Genomic DNA, 21,862 nt, shown 5'->3' on the forward strand with positions numbered 1-21,862 from the left:
TCCTCGGAATAGCGTTGGCAGGGCCAATGCAGGGCTTTCAAGGCAGGGGAGATGTCGTTATTTGGTCTTGTGCTAAGCCTTATATAAAAATCCTTATTTTTATAATACTACTGTGTTGTGTCCATTTGTAGTGTATTCACTTTATTACTGTATGTGGTCATAAATGCTTAACGCACTGCCTCTGAGATAAGCCTGTCTGCTTTGCCAAGCTACCAAGGGGGTGAGCAGGGGTTATCTAAGTGTGTGATCCCCTTGCCCTGACTAGAAAAGGTGTGTCCCTATTTGTCAGAAGTGTATACCTCTGCCAACTAGAGACAGCCGCTTCTAACATTGGTGGGTCAGCGGTGAGGATTTGAACTTTGCATTTATGACCCATGTGCAGTGATTAGTGTGCGCTACATAGTGAAAGCAGACCATAGCGCATCCACAATCTACTTGGTTGGATATTCTATTTTTGTTCTCCAAATTTCCTCAAGCTTGATTTTTGAAACTGCCAGTTTTGACCATGAGTGATGCCGGAGTCACTACCCCTGTTGTTGTGGAGGAGTTTGATAGGAGTAAGATAAAGGATTACAAAGTACAGCAGCTGAAATCCTTTTGCAAGCAATTTAAAGTTCCTACAACAGGCCTCAAAGTTAAGGAAGATTTTCTTAAAGCATTGCAGGCCTGGTTAGAGGCCAGAGATTCCTCTGATCCGGTGGTGGTACCGACAGGGGAAGGGGAAGAGGAGGTGCCAGTGAATGGACCCCCCTCCCCTCCTGGCAGCAGTGTTTCCTCCAAAGGTCTTTCTCCTGAAGAAAGAGAAGAAAGGGCGAAGGAGCGAGCATACAACATGGAAATGGCAAAACTTAAGATAGATGGGCAGTTGGAGTTAGAGAATGCAAGAGGCAGGAGAGAAGCTGATCTGGAGATCAAAAGGTTAGAGTTTGAAAGAGAGAAGTTAGCTTTGGAGCGTGATACCAGGTTGAGGGAGTTGGAGCTCAAAGCTAAAGAGTTAGAATTGAATCCCTCTGGTGGCAGCATCCCATCTGTGCCTGCAGAAAGTAGGTTTTATTTTCTCAAAGATGTGATCAAAGATTTTCAGAAGAATGAGGATATTGGTCAATGGTTTAAAGCATATGAGTTAGCATTGTTGGCCCACCGGGTCCCTGAGAAGGATTGGGGAGCGGGGTTGTGGGGTCGCTTTGTGAATGAGGGAAGAGATACCCTGCTAGACATGCCTGTTGAGGATAGGATGTCTTATACTCATATGAAGAATGCTTTAATGTTAAGGTATGGCCTAACCCCAGAAAAGTACAGACAGGCCTTTAGAGAATGTAAGAAGTTGCCTGGTACTACGTGGGTGGAATATGTGTCATATTTTTGCAGAGCCATGGATGGTTGGGTAAAGGGCAGCAAAGTGGAAAGTTATGATGCTCTTTATGATTTGTTTGCTTGGGAGCACTTGTCTAATAACTGTTTTCCAGAGCTGCGCCAGCACCTTATTGATAGCAAGATATCTAACCCTAGAAAACTTGCTGAAGAGGCGGACTGCTGGGTCAGTACCAGGGTCCACAAGGGTCCAGTGGGAGACTCAGCCAAAGGTGGGCAGGGTCCCCAGCAGAAGAGTGGGGGGGACAAGGGTAAACAGAAGGAGTTCCAGAAAGGGCCCCAAAATAATCCCCAAGGGAACCAAGGGAAGGGTTCCCAGCCTCCCCCAGAGAAGAAGTCAGAGGCCCCGACAGGTAAACCTGTTCGTAGGGGCCCAATGACCTGCTTCACTTGTAAGCAGGTGGGACACCGGTTTTATGATCCCCAGTGTCCCTTGAAGAACTCTACTGCACCACCACGTGCAGCTCCCTGTCAGTTGGCGAGTGTAGCCCTGGGAGGGGAGGAGATGGTTGCCCATGGTGGGGAGGGTCCCGCAGAGATGTCCCTGGTCTCTTTAGGAGACATGGAAATGGTCCCTCCACCCCCTCTGCCTAGTAACACTAAGAAATATAGGCAGTGGGTGACCATTAATGGCCATAGAGTGGAAGCTCTCAGAGACACCGGAACGAGTGTGACAGCTGTCAAGTGTCACTTGGTGTCCAGAGAGCAGGTGGTTCCCCACGCATTCTACCCTGTGATAGCTGCTGACAACTCCCAGAGAGCTTGTGAGGTAGCTCAGGTTCCCTTTGAATGGGGGGAGTTTCAGGTACTCTTCAGGTTGCTGTGAGGCCCGCCATGCCTGTTGATTGTCTCCTGGGCAACGATTTGGAAGACTCCCCTTGGGCTAAGGTGGAGAGGGAGACACATTTGAAAATGTTGGGTGTGCCAGAGTGGGTGTGTGCAACCACTCGATCAATGACAGCAAGTAACGGTGTTGATGGGGTTCTGGAGCCTGAAAGTATGGCCCAGGACCCAGCTGTGAAGAGAAGAGGCAGGGGGCGTGGGAAACCGTCCCCCATAGTTCCCGTGGTCCAGGAGGAGGCAGACCTTGAGGGGTATGCCCTGGAACCCACCCGTGAACAAGTTGCTGAACTGGGAGACCTGCCCGAGCTGACCCACTGGCAGCAGGATGGTGGTCCCTCCAGGGGGGAATTCTGTGCAGAACAGAAAGTGTGCCCTTCTCTTGTGGGTATGAGGCAGCAGGCCTCAGCCCAAACCTCAGGTGATCAGTCAGGGTCACATTTTGTTTACTGGGAGAACGATCTCCTGTATAGCGAGCCTAAGGCTGCTGAGCCTGGGTCAGCCCGTGTGCTGGTGGTACCCCAGCGCTTCAGAGCCTTCCTACTGGGTTTGGCTCATGACGTTCCTTTAGCTGGACATCTGGGGCAGGACAAGACCTATGACAGGCTTGTCACCCATTTTTATTGGCCTCAGATGCGAAGGGATACAGATGTCCATTGCAAGACCTGTCAAACTTGCCAGGCAAGTGGGAAAAGCGGGCGGAAGCAGAAGGCTCCCCTCCAACCTTTTCCCGTGGTCAGTACCCCCTTTGACCGGGTGGGGATTGACATTGTTGGGCCCCTGGACCCCAAGACAGCCCTGGACAACAGGTTCATCCTGGTCTTGGTGGACGATGCCACACGGTACCCGGAAGCCATCCCTCTCCGAACAGTGACGGCCCCCGTGGTGGGACGGGTACTGATGGGTGTTTTCTCCCGAATGGGGTTCCCCAGAGAGGTGGTGTCAGACCGGGGCACCAACTTCATTTCCAACTATATGAAGTCTCTGTGGAAGGAGTGTGGGGTAACCTACAAGTTCACCACTCCTTACCACCCTCAAGGTAATGGGTTGGTTGAGAGATTCAACCGTACCCTTAAAGGCATGATTATGGGTCTTGAAGAACCAATGAGGCGTAAATGGGACGTCCTCTTGCCATGCCTGCTGTTTGCTTACCGTGAGGTACCACAGAAGTCTCTAGGGTTCAGCCCCTTTGAGCTTTTGTATGGACACCCGGTAAGAGGACCTTTGAGTCTGGTCAAAGAAGGCTGGGAGCAAGCTCCCAGGAAACCTCCCCAGGATGTATACAGTTACATGCTGGCCTTCAGGAACCAGACTAGGCGCTTCAGAGATCTTGCTCAGGCAAATCTGGAGGCCAGCCAGGAGGAGATGAAGCGGTGGTACGACCAGAAGGCCACTCTGGTAGAGCTTCAGCCTGGTCAGAAAGTTTGGGTCATGTCCCCTGTGGAACCTTGTGCGCTCAAGGACAGGTGGACTGGACCATTTAAGGTTGTGGAGAAAAAGAGCGATGTCACCTACATGGTGGACTTGGAGTCTCCCAGGAACCCCTTGCGGGTCCTGCATGTCAACCGTTTAAAGCCCCACTTAGAAAGGTCCGAAGTGGGCATGCTCCTAGCTACAGATGCTGGAATGGAGGAGGAGAGTGAGCCTCTTCCTGACCTCCTGTATGCCAAAGAGCAAGATGGGTGTCCTCTCTGACACACTGACCCCTGAACAGCAGCAGGATTGTCGCCAACTGTTGGGACAATTCCCTGATCTGTTTTCCTTGATTCCTGGTGTCACTCAGTGGTGTGTCCATGATGTGGACACCGGGGACAGCACTCCTGTCAAGCACAAGGCTTACAGAGTGACTGACAAGGTCAGAGCATACATCAAGGAGGAGGTCTCCAAAATGTTTGCCTTAGGGGTGGTTGAGTCCTCTAGCAGTCCTTGGGCCAGCCCAGTGGTCTTGGTCCCAAAGGCTGCAGCGCCTGGTGCTTCACCGGAACTTCGGTTCTGTGTGGATTACCGAGGACTCAATTCAGTCACCAAGACCGACGCGCACCCCATCCCCAGAGCTGATGAGCTCATAGATCGGTTGGGGGCTGCCCGGTACCTCAGTACGTTTAATCTAACGTCTGGGTATTGGCAGATCGCCTTGACTGATGGGGCAAAAGAGAGGTCAGCATTCTCAACACCAGATGGGCACTACCAGTTCCGGGTTATGCCCTTTGGGATGAAGAATGCCCCAGCCACCTTCCAGAGGTTGGTCAACCAGGTCTTGGCTGGGCTGGAGGATTTCAGTGCCGCCTACCTGGACGACATCGCAGTGTTCAGCGCCAGCTGGGAGGAACACTTGCGCCACCTCCAGGAAGTGTTGTTGGCCCTGCGCAGAGCAGGCCTCACAATCAAAGCCAGTAAGTGCCAGATTGGGCAGGGTTCAGTGGTGTACTTGGGGCACCAAGTGGGGAGCGGCAAGGTGGCCCCCCTGCAACCCAAGATTGATACCATCCTGGCATGGGCACCACCCAAAACCCAGACTCAGGTGAGAGCCTTCTTGGGTCTCACGGGTTACTACAGGAGGTTCATCAAGGATTATGGTAACATTGTCCACCCCTTGACTTCGTTGACTTCCAGGAAGCAGCCACGACTTGTGATCTGGCCTGACGCCTGTCAGACGGCCTTTGACACCCTGAAAACTGCAATGTGCACAGCACCCATACTCCAGGCACCCGACTTTTCTAAAGAATTTGTTGTCCAGACGGACGCTTCAGAGCATGGCGTGGGGGCTGTTCTAGCCCAGGTGAATGAAGAAGGCCGAGACTTACCTGTAGCCTTCATCAGTAGGAGGTTACTTCCCAGGGAACAGAGGTGGAGTGCGATAGAGAGAGAAGCATTTGCTGTGGTCTGGGCGCTGAAGAAGCTAAGACCCTACCTGTTTGGGACTCACTTCCGGGTTCAGACAGACCACAGGCCCCTCAGATGGTTGATGCAGATGAGGGGTGAGAATCCAAAGCTGTTGAGGTGGTCCGTTTCCCTACAGGGGATGGACTTCACGGTGGAACACCGCCCTGGCACAGATCACGCCAATGCTGATGGTCTGTCCAGATTTTTCCGCCTTAGTGATGAGGACTCCCTAGGGTAAGGGTAGTTCTCCCCACATTTCAGCTGGAGGGGACACGTGTTAGACCTGGCATCATTGGCATGAGTCTCTCCTCCATTTTTTCTGTTTGCCTCCTCTGTTTACGATGTTTTGCTGGTATATTGCTTTGGGCACTGTGCCACTGCTGATCAGTGCCACAGTGCAAGTGCTCCCTATGTGAAATTGCTGTATTGATTGACGTCCATGTTTGGCTTATTTGGTTTACTATCAGTCCCTAGTAGCGTGCACCAAGAGTGCCAGGGCTTGTAAATACAAATGCTGCTCGTGGGCTTGCAGCACGTGTTGTGCCACCCACAAGAGCGGCCTCGTAAAAGTATGTCTGAAGGTCTACCATTGCTAGACCGCGTGCAGTCTGACTGTCACGAGGACTGCGCAAGTACACCTACTTGCCAGTCCCTAAACCTTCCCTTAACTTCATGTTAGTCACCCCTATGGTAGGCCCACGGGTAGGGTGCATTGTAAGCATAAGGTAGGACAAGCCTGACAAGGTTGGCATGTCCTAATAGTGAATTGCAGCCATATTCGTTTTTCACTATTGTAAGGTTACCTGCTCTCCATCAGTTAGAATGGGCTGCCAGGATTATTAATGCTATAATCCTAGCGGGCTCGGGGAGCATGGTGCAATGTCGAGTTTGGTATCCCTGAACTCAGGGTTTAATAACGCATCCGTTTGGGTGGATGGTTTTTGGACTCTGTGTTTGAAAATAGCACTTTTAGAAAGTAGCTATTTTCTTGTCTAACTATCTACCGGTCTCTGCTGGTTCTGGTGTGCGTGTGACAGGAGCTGGGTGGCTCCAGAGGTCTGAATGAGTCAGTGTGGGATGAGTGGGGCATTTGCATTGAGAGTAGGGGAAGAGTAGCTCCTGATAGCCTGCCCTGCCTGATACAATGCTGGCTCTGCTCCCCTGCCAGGCGGCTGATGACTCTGTGCCTGCCTGGGACTTTCCTGGCCCACCTCCTGCCGGGCAACTGATGGCCCTGCCCCTGCCAGTGACAATGCTGGCTCCGCTCCTGCTGGGCGGCTGAGGACTCTGCCCTGTCCAGTGAATAGGCCAGGTGCTTCGGCCTGGCAACACCCACAACAAACCCAAGATGGGGGGAAATTCCCCTGCATGGACAAAGGGATCAAAGCCAAAAAGGGGTATAAGAGAAGGACCCCTGAACCAAGAATTTAGATCACTTCTGACAAGGAAACCTGAACCAAGGACAAGAAGCCTGCTGATCCAAGGACTGCCTACCCCTTCTGCCAGAGTGCTGTTTGTTGGGGGAATCCTGCAGTTGCTTCTTTTTTTTTGCCAAGGAACCAGGAGAGAGGAACTGAGTGTGTACTCTCAAACTTTGCTCAAGAAAATCTCCAAGGGCTGGAAGAAGTGCCAGTCTCCTGTTGAAGTCACAGGGTTAAAGGACTTCATTGATTTGCTGAAAGTGCTTGTTGCTGGAACCTGAAATCCAGCACCTCTGAAGAATCCAGCTATCTCGACGCCGACGGACGTCGCCGAATCCAGCTCGACATCGTGAGTAACGGCTCCAGTGTCCCGCACCTTCGACGCCGGTCGCCGGGCCCGATCGACGCCAGTAGCGACGCCAGTGAGTAGCGAGTTCGGCTCCAGCTCCAAGTGACCCTGTGTCGACGCCGCTGCTGATCGCATCAACATCGAGCCCTCTCGACGCCGTGAGCGCTGCTCACTCTTGCAACATCGACATCGACGACGCCGTATCCTGCTTCACCTCGTGAGCGCTGCTCCTGCCTGACTTCGGTCGACGCCGCTGCAGATCGCCCCGACTCCGAGGCCCGATCGACGCCGAAGACGCGACGCCGGACATCTCGACGCCGCTGATCATCGAGTGCTTCACTTTTCCAAGGTACTGTGTTGTTGGGGTCTGTGCAACTCCGGGCTCGACGTAGCGCTCCTCGCGGTCGACGCCGAACCTTTGGATTAACTTTGCCTCGACGTCGTGTGACTCCCGTGTGGGTTACATTGTTGCCAAGAACTGTGTTTTAAAGAAGAAGAGTTGCTTTTGATACTAAAGACTTTGTGCTAAGAAGAAACCGTGCTTGAACTATTATTTTTCCTTCCAAGAGTATTTATTAAGACTGTGGTATATTTTTGTCGTTATTTGGTCTTGTGCTAAGCCTTATATAAAAATCCTTATTTTTATAATACTACTGTGTTGTGTCCATTTGTAGTGTATTCACTTTATTACTGTATGTGGTCATAAATGCTTAACGCACTGCCTCTGAGATAAGCCTGTCTGCTTTGCCAAGCTACCAAGGGGGTGAGCAGGGGTTATCTAAGTGTGTGATCCCCTTGCCCTGACTAGAAAAGGTGTGTCCCTATTTGTCAGAAGTGTATACCTCTGCCAACTAGAGACAGCCGCTTCTAACATTGGTGGGTCAGCGGTGAGGATTTGAACTTTGCATTTATGACCCATGTGCAGTGATTAGTGTGTGCTACATAGTGAAAGCAGACCATAGCGCATCCACAATCTACTTGGTTGGATATTCTATTTTTGTTCTCCAAATTTCCTGAAGCTTGATTTTTGAAACTGCCAGTTTTGACCATGAGTGATGCCGGAGTCACTACCCCTGTTGTTGTGGAGGAGTTTGATAGGAGTAAGATAAAGGATTACAAAGTACAGCAGCTGAAATCCTTTTGCAAGCAATTTAAAGTTCCTACAACAGGCCTCAAAGTTAAGGAAGATTTTCTTAAAGCATTGCAGGCCTGGTTAGAGGCCAGAGATTCCTCTGATCCGGTGGTGGTACCGACAGGGGAAGGGGAAGAGGAGGTGCCAGTGAATGGACCCCCCTCCCCTCCTGGCAGCAGTGTTTCCTCCAAAGGTCTTTCTCCTGAAGAAAGAGAAGAAAGGGCGAAGGAGCGAGCATACAACATGGAAATGGCAAAACTTAAGATAGATGGGCAGTTGGAGTTAGAGAATGCAAGAGGCAGGAGAGAAGCTGATCTGGAGATCAAAAGGTTAGAGTTTGAAAGAGAGAAGTTAGCTTTGGAGCGTGATACCAGGTTGAGGGAGTTGGAGCTCAAAGCTAAAGAGTTAGAATTGAATCCCTCTGGTGGCAGCATCCCATCTGTGCCTGCAGAAAGTAGGTTTTATTTTCTCAAAGATGTGATCAAAGATTTTCAGAAGAATGAGGATATTGGTCAATGGTTTAAAGCATATGAGTTAGCATTGTTGGCCCACCGGGTCCCTGCGAAGGATTGGGGAGCGGGGTTGTGGGGTCGCTTTGTGAATGAGGGAAGAGATACCCTGCTAGACATGCCTGTTGAGGATAGGATGTCTTATACTCATATGAAGAATGCTTTAATGTTAAGGTATGGCCTAACCCCAGAAAAGTACAGACAGGCCTTTAGAGAATGTAAGAAGTTGCCTGGTACTACGTGGGTGGAATATGTGTCATATTTTTGCAGAGCCATGGATGGTTGGGTAAAGGGCAGCAAAGTGGAAAGTTATGATGCTCTTTATGATTTGTTTGCTTGGGAGCACTTGTCTAATAACTGTTTTCCAGAGCTGCGCCAGCACCTTATTGATAGCAAGATATCTAACCCTAGAAAACTTGCTGAAGAGGCGGACTGCTGGGTCAGTACCAGGGTCCACAAGGGTCCAGTGGGAGACTCAGCCAAAGGTGGGCAGGGTCCCCAGCAGAAGAGTGGGGGGGACAAGGGTAAACAGAAGGAGTTCCAGAAAGGGCCCCAAAGTAATCCCCAAGGGAACCAAGGGAAGGGTTCCCAGCCTCCCCCAGAGAAGAAGTCAGAGGCCCCGACAGGTAAACCTGTTCGTAGGGGCCCAATGACCTGCTTCACTTGTAAGCAGGTGGGACACCGGTTTTATGATCCCCAGTGTCCCTTGAAGAACTCTACTGCACCACCACGTGCAGCTCCCTGTCAGTTGGCGAGTGTAGCCCTGGGAGGGGAGGAGATGGTTGCCCATGGTGGGGAGGGTCCCGCAGAGATGTCCCTGGTCTCTTTAGGAGACATGGAAATGGTCCCTCCACCCCCTCTGCCTAGTAACACTAAGAAATATAGGCAGTGGGTGACCATTAATGGCCATAGAGTGGAAGCTCTCAGAGACACCGGAACGAGTGTGACAGCTGTCAAGTGTCACTTGGTGTCCAGAGAGCAGGTGGTTCCCCACGCATTCTACCCTGTGATAGCTGCTGACAACTCCCAGAGAGCTTGTGAGGTAGCTCAGGTTCCCTTTGAATGGGGGGAGTTTCAGGTACTCTTCAGGTTGCTGTGAGGCCCGCCATGCCTGTTGATTGTCTCCTGGGCAACGATTTGGAAGACTCCCCTTGGGCTAAGGTGGAGAGGGAGACACATTTGAAAATGTTGGGTGTGCCAGAGTGGGTGTGTGCAACCACTCGATCAATGACAGCAAGTAACGGTGTTGATGGGGTTCTGGAGCCTGAAAGTATGGCCCAGGACCCAGCTGTGAAGAGAAGAGGCAGGGGGCGCGGGAAACCGTCCCCCATAGTTCCCGTGGTCCAGGAGGAGGCAGACCTTGAGGGGTATGCCCTGGAACCCACCCGTGAACAAGTTGCTGAACTGGGAGACCTGCCCGAGCTGACCCACTGGCAGCAGGATGGTGGTCCCTCCAGGGGGGAATTCTGTGCAGAACAGAAAGTGTGCCCTTCTCTTGTGGGTATGAGGCAGCAGGCCTCAGCCCAAACCTCAGGTGATCAGTCAGGGTCACATTTTGTTTACTGGGAGAACGATCTCCTGTATAGCGAGCCTAAGGCTGCTGAGCCTGGGTCAGCCCGTGTGCTGGTGGTACCCCAGCGCTTCAGAGCCTTCCTACTGGGTTTGGCTCATGACGTTCCTTTAGCTGGACATCTGGGGCAGGACAAGACCTATGACAGGCTTGTCACCCATTTTTATTGGCCTCAGATGCGAAGGGATACAGATGTCCATTGCAAGACCTGTCAAACTTGCCAGGCAAGTGGGAAAAGCGGGCGGAAGCAGAAGGCTCCCCTCCAACCTTTTCCCGTGGTCAGTACCCCCTTTGACCGGGTGGGGATTGACATTGTTGGGCCCCTGGACCCCAAGACAGCCCTGGACAACAGGTTCATCCTGGTCTTGGTGGACGATGCCACACGGTACCCGGAAGCCATCCCTCTCCGAACAGTGACGGCCCCCGTGGTGGGACGGGTACTGATGGGTGTTTTCTCCCGAATGGGGTTCCCCAGAGAGGTGGTGTCAGACCGGGGCACCAACTTCATTTCCAACTATATGAAGTCTCTGTGGAAGGAGTGTGGGGTAACCTACAAGTTCACCACTCCTTACCACCCTCAAGGTAATGGGTTGGTTGAGAGATTCAACCGTACCCTTAAAGGCATGATTATGGGTCTTGAAGAACCAATGAGGCGTAAATGGGACGTCCTCTTGCCATGCCTGCTGTTTGCTTACCGTGAGGTGCCACAGAAGTCTCTAGGGTTCAGCCCCTTTGAGCTTTTGTATGGACACCCGGTAAGAGGACCTTTGAGTCTGGTCAAAGAAGGCTGGGAGCAAGCTCCCAGGAAACCTCCCCAGGATGTATACAGTTACATGCTGGCCTTCAGGAACCAGACTAGGCGCTTCAGAGATCTTGCTCAGGCAAATCTGGAGGCCAGCCAGGAGGAGATGAAGCGGTGGTACGACCAGAAGGCCACTCTGGTAGAGCTTCAGCCTGGTCAGAAAGTTTGGGTCATGTCCCCTGTGGAACCTTGTGCGCTCAAGGACAGGTGGACTGGACCATTTAAGGTTGTGGAGAAAAAGAGCGATGTCACCTACATGGTGGACTTGGAGTCTCCCAGGAACCCCTTGCGGGTCCTGCATGTCAACCGTTTAAAGCCCCACTTAGAAAGGTCCGAAGTGGGCATGCTCCTAGCTACAGATGCTGGAATGGAGGAGGAGAGTGAGCCTCTTCCTGACCTCCTGTATGCCAAAGAGCAAGATGGGTCAGTGGATGGTGTTGTCCTCTCTGACACACTGACCCCTGAACAGCAGCAGGATTGTCGCCAACTGTTGGGACAATTCCCTGATCTGTTTTCCTTGATTCCTGGTGTCACTCAGTGGTGTGTCCATGATGTGGACACCGGGGACAGCACTCCTGTCAAGCGCAAGGCTTACAGAGTGACTGACAAGGTCAGAGCATACATCAAGGAGGAGGTCTCCAAAATGTTTGCCTTAGGGGTGGTTGAGTCCTCTAGCAGTCCTTGGGCCAGCCCAGTGGTCTTGGTCCCAAAGGCTGCAGCGCCTGGTGCTTCACCGGAACTTCGGTTCTGTGTGGATTACCGAGGACTCAATTCAGTCACCAAGACCGACGCGCACCCCATCCCCAGAGCTGATGAGCTCATAGATCGGTTGGGGGCTGCCCGGTACCTCAGTACGTTTAATCTAACGTCTGGGTATTGGCAGATCGCCTTGACTGATGGGGCAAAAGAGAGGTCAGCATTCTCAACACCAGATGGGCACTACCAGTTCCGGGTTATGCCCTTTGGGATGAAGAATGCCCCTGCCACCTTCCAGAGGTTGGTCAACCAGGTCTTGGCTGGGCTGGAGGATTTCAGTGCCGCCTACCTGGACGACATCGCAGTGTTCAGCGCCAGCTGGGAGGAACACTTGCGCCACCTCCAGGAAGTGTTGTTGGCCCTGCGCAGAGCAGGCCTCACAATCAAAGCCAGTAAGTGCCAGATTGGGCAGGGTTCAGTGGTGTACTTGGGGCACCAAGTGGGGAGAGGCAAGGTGGCCCCCCTGCAACCCAAGATTGATACCATCCTGGCATGGGCACCGCCCAAAACCCAGACTCAGGTGAGAGCCTTCTTGGGTCTCACGGGTTACTACAGGAGGTTCGTCAAGGATTATGGTAACATTGTCCACCCCTTGACTTCGTTGACTTCCAGGAAGCAGCCACGACTTGTGATCTGGACTGACGCCTGTCAGACGGCCTTTGACACCCTGAAAACTGCAATGTGCACAGCACCCATACTCCAGGCACCCGACTTTTCTAAAGAATTTGTTGTCCAGACGGACGCTTCAGAGCATGGCGTGGGGCCTGTTCTAGCCCAGGTGAATGAAGAAGGCCGAGACTTACCTGTAGCCTTCATCAGTAGGAGGTTACTTCCCAGGGAACAGAGGTGGAGTGCGATAGAGAGAGAAGCATTTGCTGTGGTCTGGGCGCTGAAGAAGCTAAGACCCTACCTGTTTGGGACTCACTTCCGGGTTCAGACAGACCACAGGCCCCTCAGATGGTTGATGCAGATGAGGGGTGAGAATCCAAAGCTGTTGAGGTGGTCCGTTTCCCTACAGGGGATGGACTTCACGGTGGAACACCGCCCTGGCACAGATCACGCCAATGCTGATGGTCTGTCCAGATTTTTCCGCCTTAGTGATGAGGACTCCCTAGGGTAAGGGTAGTTCTCCCCACATTTCAGCTGGAGGGGACACGTGTTAGACCTGGCATCATTGGCATGAGTCTCTCCTCCATTTTTTCTGTTTGCCTCCTCTGTTTACGATGTTTTGCTGGTATATTGCTTTGGGCACTGTGCCACTGCTGATCAGTGCCACAGTGCAAGTGCTCCCTATGTGAAATTGCTGTATTGATTGACGTCCATGTTTGGCTTATTTGGTTTACTATCAGTCCCTAGTAGCGTGCACCAAGAGTGCCAGGGCTTGTAAATACAAATGCTGCTCGTGGGCTTGCAGCACGTGTTGTGCCACCCACAAGAGCGGCCTCGTAAAAGTATGTCTGAAGGTCTACCATTGCTAGACCGCGTGCAGTCTGACTGTCACGAGGACTGCGCAAGTACACCTACTTGCCAGTCCCTAAACCTTCCCTTAACTTCATGTTAGTCACCCCTATGGTAGGCCCACGGGTAGGGTGCATTGTAAGCATAAGGTAGGACAAGCCTGACAAGGTTGGCATGTCCTAATAGTGAATTGCAGCCATATTCGTTTTTCACTATTGTAAGGTTACCTGCTCTCCATCAGTTAGAATGGGCTGCCAGGATTATTAATGCTATAATCCTAGCGGGCTCGGGGAGCATGGTGCAATGTCGAGTTTGGTATCCCTGAACTCAGGGTTTAATAACGCATCCGTTTGGGTGGATGGTTTTTGGACTCTGTGTTTGAAAATAGCACTTTTAGAAAGTAGCTATTTTCTTGTCTAACTATCTACCGGTCTCTGCTGGTTCTGGTGTGCGTGTGACAGGAGCTGGGTGGCTCCAGAGGTCTGAATGAGTCAGTGTGGGATGAGTGGGGCATTTGCATTGAGAGTAGGGGAAGAGTAGCTCCTGATAGCCTGCCCTGCCTGATACAATGCTGGCTCTGCTCCCCTGCCAGGCGGCTGATGACTCTGTGCCTGCCTGGGACTTTCCTGGCCCACCTCCTGCCGGGCAACTGATGGCCCTGCCCCTGCCAGTGACAATGCTGGCTCCGCTCCTGCTGGGCGGCTGAGGACTCTGCCCTGTCCAGTGAATAGGCCAGGTGCTTCGGCCTGGCAACACCCACAACAAACCCAAGATGGGGGGAAATTCCCCTGCATGGACAAAGGGATCAAAGCCAAAAAGGGGTATAAGAGAAGGACCCCTGAACCAAGAATTTAGATCACTTCTGACAAGGAAACCTGAACCAAGGACAAGAAGCCTGCTGATCCAAGGACTGCCTACCCCTTCTGCCAGAGTGCTGTTTGTTGGGGGAATCCTGCAGTTGCTTCTTTATTTTTGCCAAGGAACCAGGAGAGAGGAACTGAGTGTGTACTCTCAAACTTTGCTCAAGAAAATCTCCAAGGGCTGGAAGAAGTGCCAGTCTCCTGTTGAAGTCACAGGGTTAAAGGACTTCATTGATTTGCTGAAAGTGCTTGTTGCTGGAACCTGAAATCCAGCACCTCTGAAGAATCCAGCTATCTCGACGCCGACGGACGTCGCCAAATCCAGCTCGACATCGTGAGTAACGGCTCCAGTGTCCCGCACCTTCGACGCCGGCCGCCGGGCCCGATCGACGCCAGTAGCGACGCCGGTGAGTAGCGAGTTCGGCTCCAGCTCCAAGTGACCCTGTGTCGACGCCGCTGCTGATCGCATCAACATCGAGCCCTCTCGACGCCGTGAGCGCTGCTCACTCTTGCAACATCGACATCGACGACGCCGTATCCTGCTTCACCTCGTGAGCGCTGCTCCTGCCTGACTTCGGTCGACGCCGCTGCAGATCGCCCCGACTCCGAGGCCCGATCGACGCCGAAGACGCGACGCCGGACATCTCGACGCCGCTGATCGAGTGCTTCACTTTTCCAAGGTACTGTGTTGTTGGGGTCTGTGCGACTCCGGGCTCGACGTAGCGCTCCTCGCGGTCGACGCCGAACCTTTGGATTAACTTTGCCTCGACGTCGTGTGACTCCCGTGTGGGTTACATTGTTGCCAAGAACTGTGTTTTAAAGAAGAAGAGTTGCTTTTGATACTAAAGACTTTGTGCTAAGAAGAAACCGTGCTTGAACTATTATTTTTCCTTCCAAGAGTATTTATTAAGACTGTGGTATATTTTTGTCGTTATTTGGTCTTGTGCTAAGCCTTATATAAAAATCCTTATTTTTATAATACTACTGTGTTGTGTCCATTTGTAGTGTATTCACTTTATTACTGTATGTGGTCATAAATGCTTAACGCACTGCCTCTGAGATAAGCCTGTCTGCTTTGCCAAGATACCAAGGGGGTGAGCAGGGGTTATCTAAGTGTGTGATCCCCTTGCCCTGACTAGAAAAGGTGTGTCCCTATTTGTCAGAAGTGTATACCTCTGCCAACTAGAGACAGCCGCTTCTAACACCCCTGTATTGGAGTTTCGAGGATAAAAGGTCTGCCTCTGCTGTAAAATCTGCCCGTTCTGTACAATTGTGGCGTATACGGAAGAATTGACCCACTGGCAAGTTGTCCCTAAGGGACTTAGGATGGAAACTGTCAAATGCCAAATAGTGCATTCTTGTCGGTGGGTTTGTGGAACACCTTGGTCTGTAGCGTCCCTCCTTTTGGTTCTATCAATAAATCCAAAAAGGGTAAGCTTGTTTTGGTGACAGTCGAGGTAAAGTGGCGGAGGGGATTTCTTAGATTGAGCCACTCCAAGAAGAGGGCAACAGATGACTCATCACCCTCCCACACCACCAAAACGTCATCAATATAACGACGCCACAACTTCAAGTTTGATCCCCAAGGGCAGGTGGTATCAAAAATCACTGTATGCTCAAAGGCCCCCACATACAACCCCGCCAAACTTGGCGCAAAGACACTACCCATCGATGTACCATGGGTTTGCAAGTACAGTTTTCCATCAAATTCAAAAAAGTTTTTAGTTATATTCCGCAGAGGGAAACTCTAAGGGTACTGGAAGATATCCTATATGCGGAAGAGTGGTCAGACGCCCAGATCCTTTGTTTAACATCTGGCGGAGATCGCCCTAACTAAAAACTTTTTGGGATTTGATGGAAAACTGTGCGCAACTAAGTCAGGCCACGCTGCTTGTAATAACCAAACTCAATTAGCCACTAGAGTTGAAAGCTCTAGTTAGTTGTTGCACCCCATTCAAGATTTTGGTTTCAAATAAGAAAATAACAGGTGTGCACCCCCATTTACAAAATGTATATAAAATTTCAACTGTAGTACGGCAGGTAGGGTGAGAAGTGGATCTAAAATTGTCACAGAGAAGTGCTGCGTATTATTGCAGCTGCAGATATCTTATATACTCTTTGGGGATAGTATTGAGATATTATATGAATGCCATGGCACAAGACATGGAAGCTTACTATTATTGGTCGTGCTTTATTGTAGAATTTTTTTTCCCTCGATGGTGGGACTCTCCTCCATACGTGTTTGATCGATTCCCGATCCAGCATATTCTTTCTACCAGCCGGACTTCGGCGAGGTGGACGCTAGGACTGGGATGGATAGACGTCCTGAAGAAGACCGGGGTGACCAGTGTATTTTTTGGCACAGTAAGTCCGTCGAAACATGTTGGCACAAGTAGTCTAGGGAGGGGTGTTTTGGGATCCTGAATTCTCTTTAAAACACTGCCCATCCTTCTATATTTTAATCCTGGTCGTGGAACCCATAAATAAAGTTTCATGAGGGTATCCATGAGCCAGTTTTAAGCAATTCCCATTCTGCACTTTGTTCTATCACGATACCCAGTCACAGGGTGACATTCACCGTGTTATAAGTTTTCTGGCACATTTGTGTTGTTTTGTATACGTTTCTGTTTATTTGTACTGTTTTTTTGTTTTCCCCTCCCTTATGCTCCGTCCTGAGCGTGGCTACGCCAAGGCGTATTGCAAGCAGACCCGACGATTAAGCATGTCACCCACATTTGTGTGTGAGTGAGGGCAGTTTTCTAAACAGATTTATTTTTGCCTTATTCGAGTCTGTTTTGTCTTGTTTGGTTCTCCCTATCCCTTTATGTGTGTACAGATTACTCTAGGGGGTTCAGGATAGTGGAGACTTATGTTTGACCCTCTCCCCTTACAAGTGAGTTAGGAATCATACCTCCCACACAGTAAACAGTGTGGGAGGTAGGATTCCAGGCAATGTAAAGGTCCTTCAGTAGGCTCTCAGTGCTTCTGGTACCTTCCGTCCAGAACCGTACAGCAAGCTTTGACTGCTGCTGCCCTGAGAAACGATTCTGACCTCCTACTGCTGAGCCAAGCTGGAGCACGGGAAGGCAGACAATAGGTATCCTGTCACAGGGTGGTGTGACCACCTCCCAGACAGGGTTTAGTGTATTGGGACAGGGTGGGGGTGCTTGCCAGCGACACTCCGACTGCTTGAAGGGCACATTTGGTGCCCTCCTTGTATACGCCAGCTCAAACCAGTTCAGGGAGCCATTGGGTCCCCTCTCTGGTGCAAATCTGGCCAAAGGACATGAGAGTAACCTCCCCACTGCCCAGCCCGTCCATTCGTCTGTTTCGCTAAACAAAGTGATAGATTTTCAATCGTACGAGTATTCTGTATTTCCAGTAGACATCGCTTACCTCTTCTCTATCACAGAATTTTACAGTCGCCGATAAAGTAGCACCACTTCCTCTACCTTACCCTTCACTCAAGCTCGGGTTAAGCTCTATTACTCTCCCAGCGCTAAATTTTAAACCAGGATACACATTAATCCCTATGCTTGAAAGCCAAGACTTCATCGACTGTCCTCGCTATGCATTTATCCTTTCACACGTAGAGTCCCTAAACAGTGATATACGACGATACCACCGCAGTATACGACAATACTACTTTTTTTTAAACAGACTCTGCGATGTGTGACTTCACTTGCCACACTTCCTCTGCCTGCAGACAGAGTGACCAGCTTCACGCAATCCTCTAAAGCCTTTTCAGGGCTACATATAACGTAATACGAATTCAACAGATGTTAGTCGTAATTCTATACATTAACTTCTGTATATTTCTTTCTGTACATTATCCTGGCTAATTCCATAGCAACCACTACTCTGCTACCAAGTTATGTAACTGATGCAGCGCTACTCCAAAAATAATTTCTAAAACCTCATCATCTTTCCCTGAAGTCACACATTACACATATATTCACCAGTGGGGCCCATAACACTGATTTCACTTACACACTTTCTCTCTCTTCATTGATTGATGAGATTCAAAGGAGAGCTACTGGATCATAGCGGAGTGCCTAAATCAATCCTATCTATTTACAATATGTACGTCTGCAGTTTAAATTCACTTACCATGGTATTCATTTTCTACGATAATTTTATTAGACACGCCACCATTTTATCTCATGCGATAGATCTACTAGTGGAAAATTAGACCAAGGATGAACAAGACCAGCTTAATTCTTCATTTAATCTAACTTTATTTCTAGGAGATTCTCTCGTCATGACTTTAAATTTTATTCACGTAGTCTAACTGATTAAGTTCAAAAAAGGTATTTCACACATTAAAAGATTAACATTTAAATCTCAGAATGGAGTTAAGAAAAATATGACATTTAATAAGATTCAAAGGACATAGGTATTAACAAAAGACATAATAGTTCCCCGGACTCTGTTCTACCTTCCTAACTACCTTCCTTGCCTAAAAGTGCCATTTCTACTCGCTCTAAGTCCCAATCCTAAAATATAACTGGCAGAGTTATTACGTGTCAGAGTCCGATCAGCAGTTTGACAGCATGTCAGGGTACAAAGATGAAATCAGAAAAGAGAGTTTTTTCTATCATCCAGATGCAGTCTTTTAGACCCTTTTTCACTAACTAAACTATCTACATTTTATATCATCTAGGGTCCAGCAAAGTTCTGATTGGCTCTCCCAAGGGGTGGAAAGCGAAATGTTCAATATGTCACCCCATGACTTCCTGTAGAGTCAGCAAAAACTGAATCGTCCATTGTTTTTAAAGTTTTCTTCGTCTATGTTCGTTAAGTCGATAGTTTCACAAAAACTCTCACGATCCCAACACGGACTTCCATTTTGTTGGCAGACATTCAGGGTTCCAGGGCTAATCGTCCTTGAACTACAGAGCGTAGGCACAGGCCATTCTTTTCCGACTGCAGCATCTTACAAACCCATCGCCTGCGCATTTTGCTTCAGTTACCAGGCCTCAAACTGCTGCCATTTTCAAGAAGGCCTCAGAGGCCCACTCGGGAACTATTATCAAAACAAACACAAATAACTATTAATTATTGAATTAAAACCCATTCTGTTAACCTCCTCTTTTACTGAAGTATCCCTGTTAGTTGTTACCTAGCAATAGAATGCACATTTATGCGTGATATACTCACTTATGTCCAGGTTTTGGCCACAAACAGACGTAAACAAAAGCACATTTATGCCGGATTCGATTAATTTAATAGCTGCTTATTAATTAGGAACATGACAATATCACAAAATTAGTTAATTACGATTGCAACATAGGCAAGATTAGTTTCCCACGTGTACATGTGTTGGTGCAACTTTAATCTAGATTGGTTAGTTTTGCAAACCACACGATTAGTTCATATTATTGTTATGAGAAAGTGACTTCACAAGGGGCATACAAAATTTTGTTTCTACCCTCGCTTCATCACATGTAGCAAGTCCTCTTCTCTGATAATGCACATTGAAAATAAGATGCATAGGCTTTTCTGTTTTCAGTTTCTATGGGTTCTAAATTATGTTTTTTTCCCAGTGTTTTGCAAACTTTTAAAACATTTTTTATTTTTTTGCTCTGTAAAAAATCACATGGCTAGTGAGTTTATTTCATTCTCTTGCTCGTCCCTATTGTCATTTCTAATATCCTTCTATCTTCTCCTTACTATTTTTTTAATTTGTTCTTTCAGGTAATGTTTCAGTGTTTTGCTCACCTCCAAACCATTCTCATTTCCCATCGATCTCTTTCCAGCAGTCTAGTCCCAGGATGTGCAGGATGGAGGTATGTTTGCATCTCACTATCTCATAAATATTTGATTGCATTTTATATTCTTGTATAACATCAACAAGTGGAAACTCTTTGAGTGATACAGGTTGCAGGGAACATCAATTACATAATATATATGGCATATGTAGAGCCCATTATGGATGGGAAGCATTGCCAGTTACATTATGTCAGAGCAAGATCTACTAACCCCTTCCATGCCTTGGACGTAACGGTTACGTCCAAGGTTGTTGCGCTCCGGTGCCAAGGAAGTAACTGTTACGTCCAAGGCCCACTATTTTGAAATCCCTCTGCTGCAAACAGCCTTGAGAGCTGGTGAAGAGCTTTCCCAGCTGCCGAAGGCACTTTTTTTCAGTGTACTGACAATCAGCACGCATGGCGTGCTGAAGTCACAACAGTGAAAGTGAAAATTGCTGATCGGCTCATTTCACTTTCACTGCCTACATGCTCCTGGAGCTATCTCACCCGGAGCACGTAGGCAGACAAGAGAGGTATTTTTTTTTTTTTTTTTTGAGTAAGACATTTATTGCACATTGTCATAGGAATATTACAAACATATCGCCTACATCCTGTGAAGGCCGGCTGTACATGTTTCATACAAGTAAAGCAGAGGTTCATCCATACACAGCCCATCAGCCGACAACACTAGGTCCGGCGGCGCGTTATTAGTGTCAGTGTAGGCTTGGTGTTCGACAATGCATCAGCGCGGTGTTTATGCCTGATCAGTCTCACATTTTCAGTATTTCCAGCCACAACCCCTGTAACCTCAGGGGAGTGACCCAACAACAAAACAGTAACCCCCTTTAAAACTCTAAAGCACTGTGTCACAACATTCTCCCTCCCTCATTGCCACACCATGTATTGCACAGAGTAGCTAATGACCTGTAACAGTTAAGCGCTCAGCATGTTTCATCGTCAGCAGCCACCGACACCAGATATTGCCTGAGAGGTTCCCAAAAGTCTCTGGGGCGGGACCCCATAGGTAACTCCTCCTCGTATGTGACTAAAGTGTCTCTGCAATAGGTCAGATCCTCTAGCCAGTTTTTCACCTTTGGTTTCCGCGTACTGTTCCAATGTATGGATATTCTCCTCTTAGCCATTAGTAGTGCAATTACACATAGTTTACGCCGACTCGCTCTCAGTTGTGGTACCAACCCCAGGAGGCAGACTTTGGCAGTACAGGGCAGTGCGGCCCCCAAGATAGTGTTGAGTGTCTGCACCACCTGATCCCAATATTGCGCCACCGCCTCACAGTGCCATGCTAAGTGTATGAAATCTGCGTGTTCCTGTCCGCACCTAGTACAGTTGGAGTTGTCCCGCAGTCCGTATCTATGTAGTCTCTCAGGCGTGTGATACATGTGATGTAAATACTTATAATGAATCAGCCTAAGATTTCCGTTAGGTGTCAGCATCCCCGTTAGCATGCAGGAAGCCTCCCATTCCTCTTCCGTGAGGTCGTCGCCCAGTGCTGCGGTCCATTTCTCCCTGGCTTTTGTGGTGTTGCCCCCTTTGCTAGATTGCGCGCTGCGGTACAGTCGAGACACCAAGTGTGATGCTGTGGGGGTGGTGAGCACTAGTGTCAGCGGTGCGAGAGCCTGTGGTTCTGCGGGGAATGTCGTATAGTGTTCTTTCACCGCCCTCTGTAATCTGTAGTAATTAAAACTAAACAACAGTGTTGGATTTTGTATGTATGTCAGTTGATCCAGCGTTACAAAGTGCCCGTCTCTATATAAATCACCTAGGGTGTCAATTCCAGCACGTCTTAGAAGGTCCATCCCCACCTGCTCCTGTGTGACAGACAGTGCTGGATGGTGAGCCAGAGGGAGTGTTGGTGCATAGAGTGGTGTGCATCGTGCCATCCTACTCAGTGTCGTCCATGCTTCCACCGTGGTGTTCACTGGGTTAATGTCGTGTCCGTGTAATCTGGGACGTTTGTGCGTTAATATACTCTTCAGTGGGATGGGATCAGCCTCTCCTTGTTCTACCGCAACGTGCGTCAGAAATGGGATCTCATGAAACCAATAATGCGCGAATTGAGCCTGCGCGCACTGATAGTATAAATAAATGTCCGGCACCTTGAAACCCCCTTTATCATATGGCAGCGTCATAGTCTGCAGGT

At 49.4% G+C, this 21,862-nt stretch overlaps 1 protein-coding gene across 4 annotated transcripts in view; it reads left to right on the top strand.

The window, feature by feature from the left end:
* Window positions 1-21,862, top strand: part of LOC144830731 (uncharacterized) — a 54,849-nt gene that overhangs the window by 13,326 nt on the left and 19,661 nt on the right. For 3 of the 4 annotated variants that reach the window (XM_078688936.1, XM_078688945.1, XM_078688965.1), the window contains one exon: window positions 19,649-19,740. The gene's annotated coding sequence lies outside the window, so the exon portion shown is untranslated. Of the gene's footprint in view, window positions 1-16,151; window positions 16,316-19,648; window positions 19,741-21,862 lie in introns of all 4 variants that reach the window. The other variant, XM_078688956.1, reaches the window with a different exon arrangement.

This window comes from Lissotriton helveticus, chromosome 1_1, assembly GCF_964261635.1.
Source record: "Lissotriton helveticus chromosome 1_1, aLisHel1.1, whole genome shotgun sequence".
Taxonomy (NCBI): domain Eukaryota; kingdom Metazoa; phylum Chordata; class Amphibia; order Caudata; family Salamandridae; genus Lissotriton; species Lissotriton helveticus.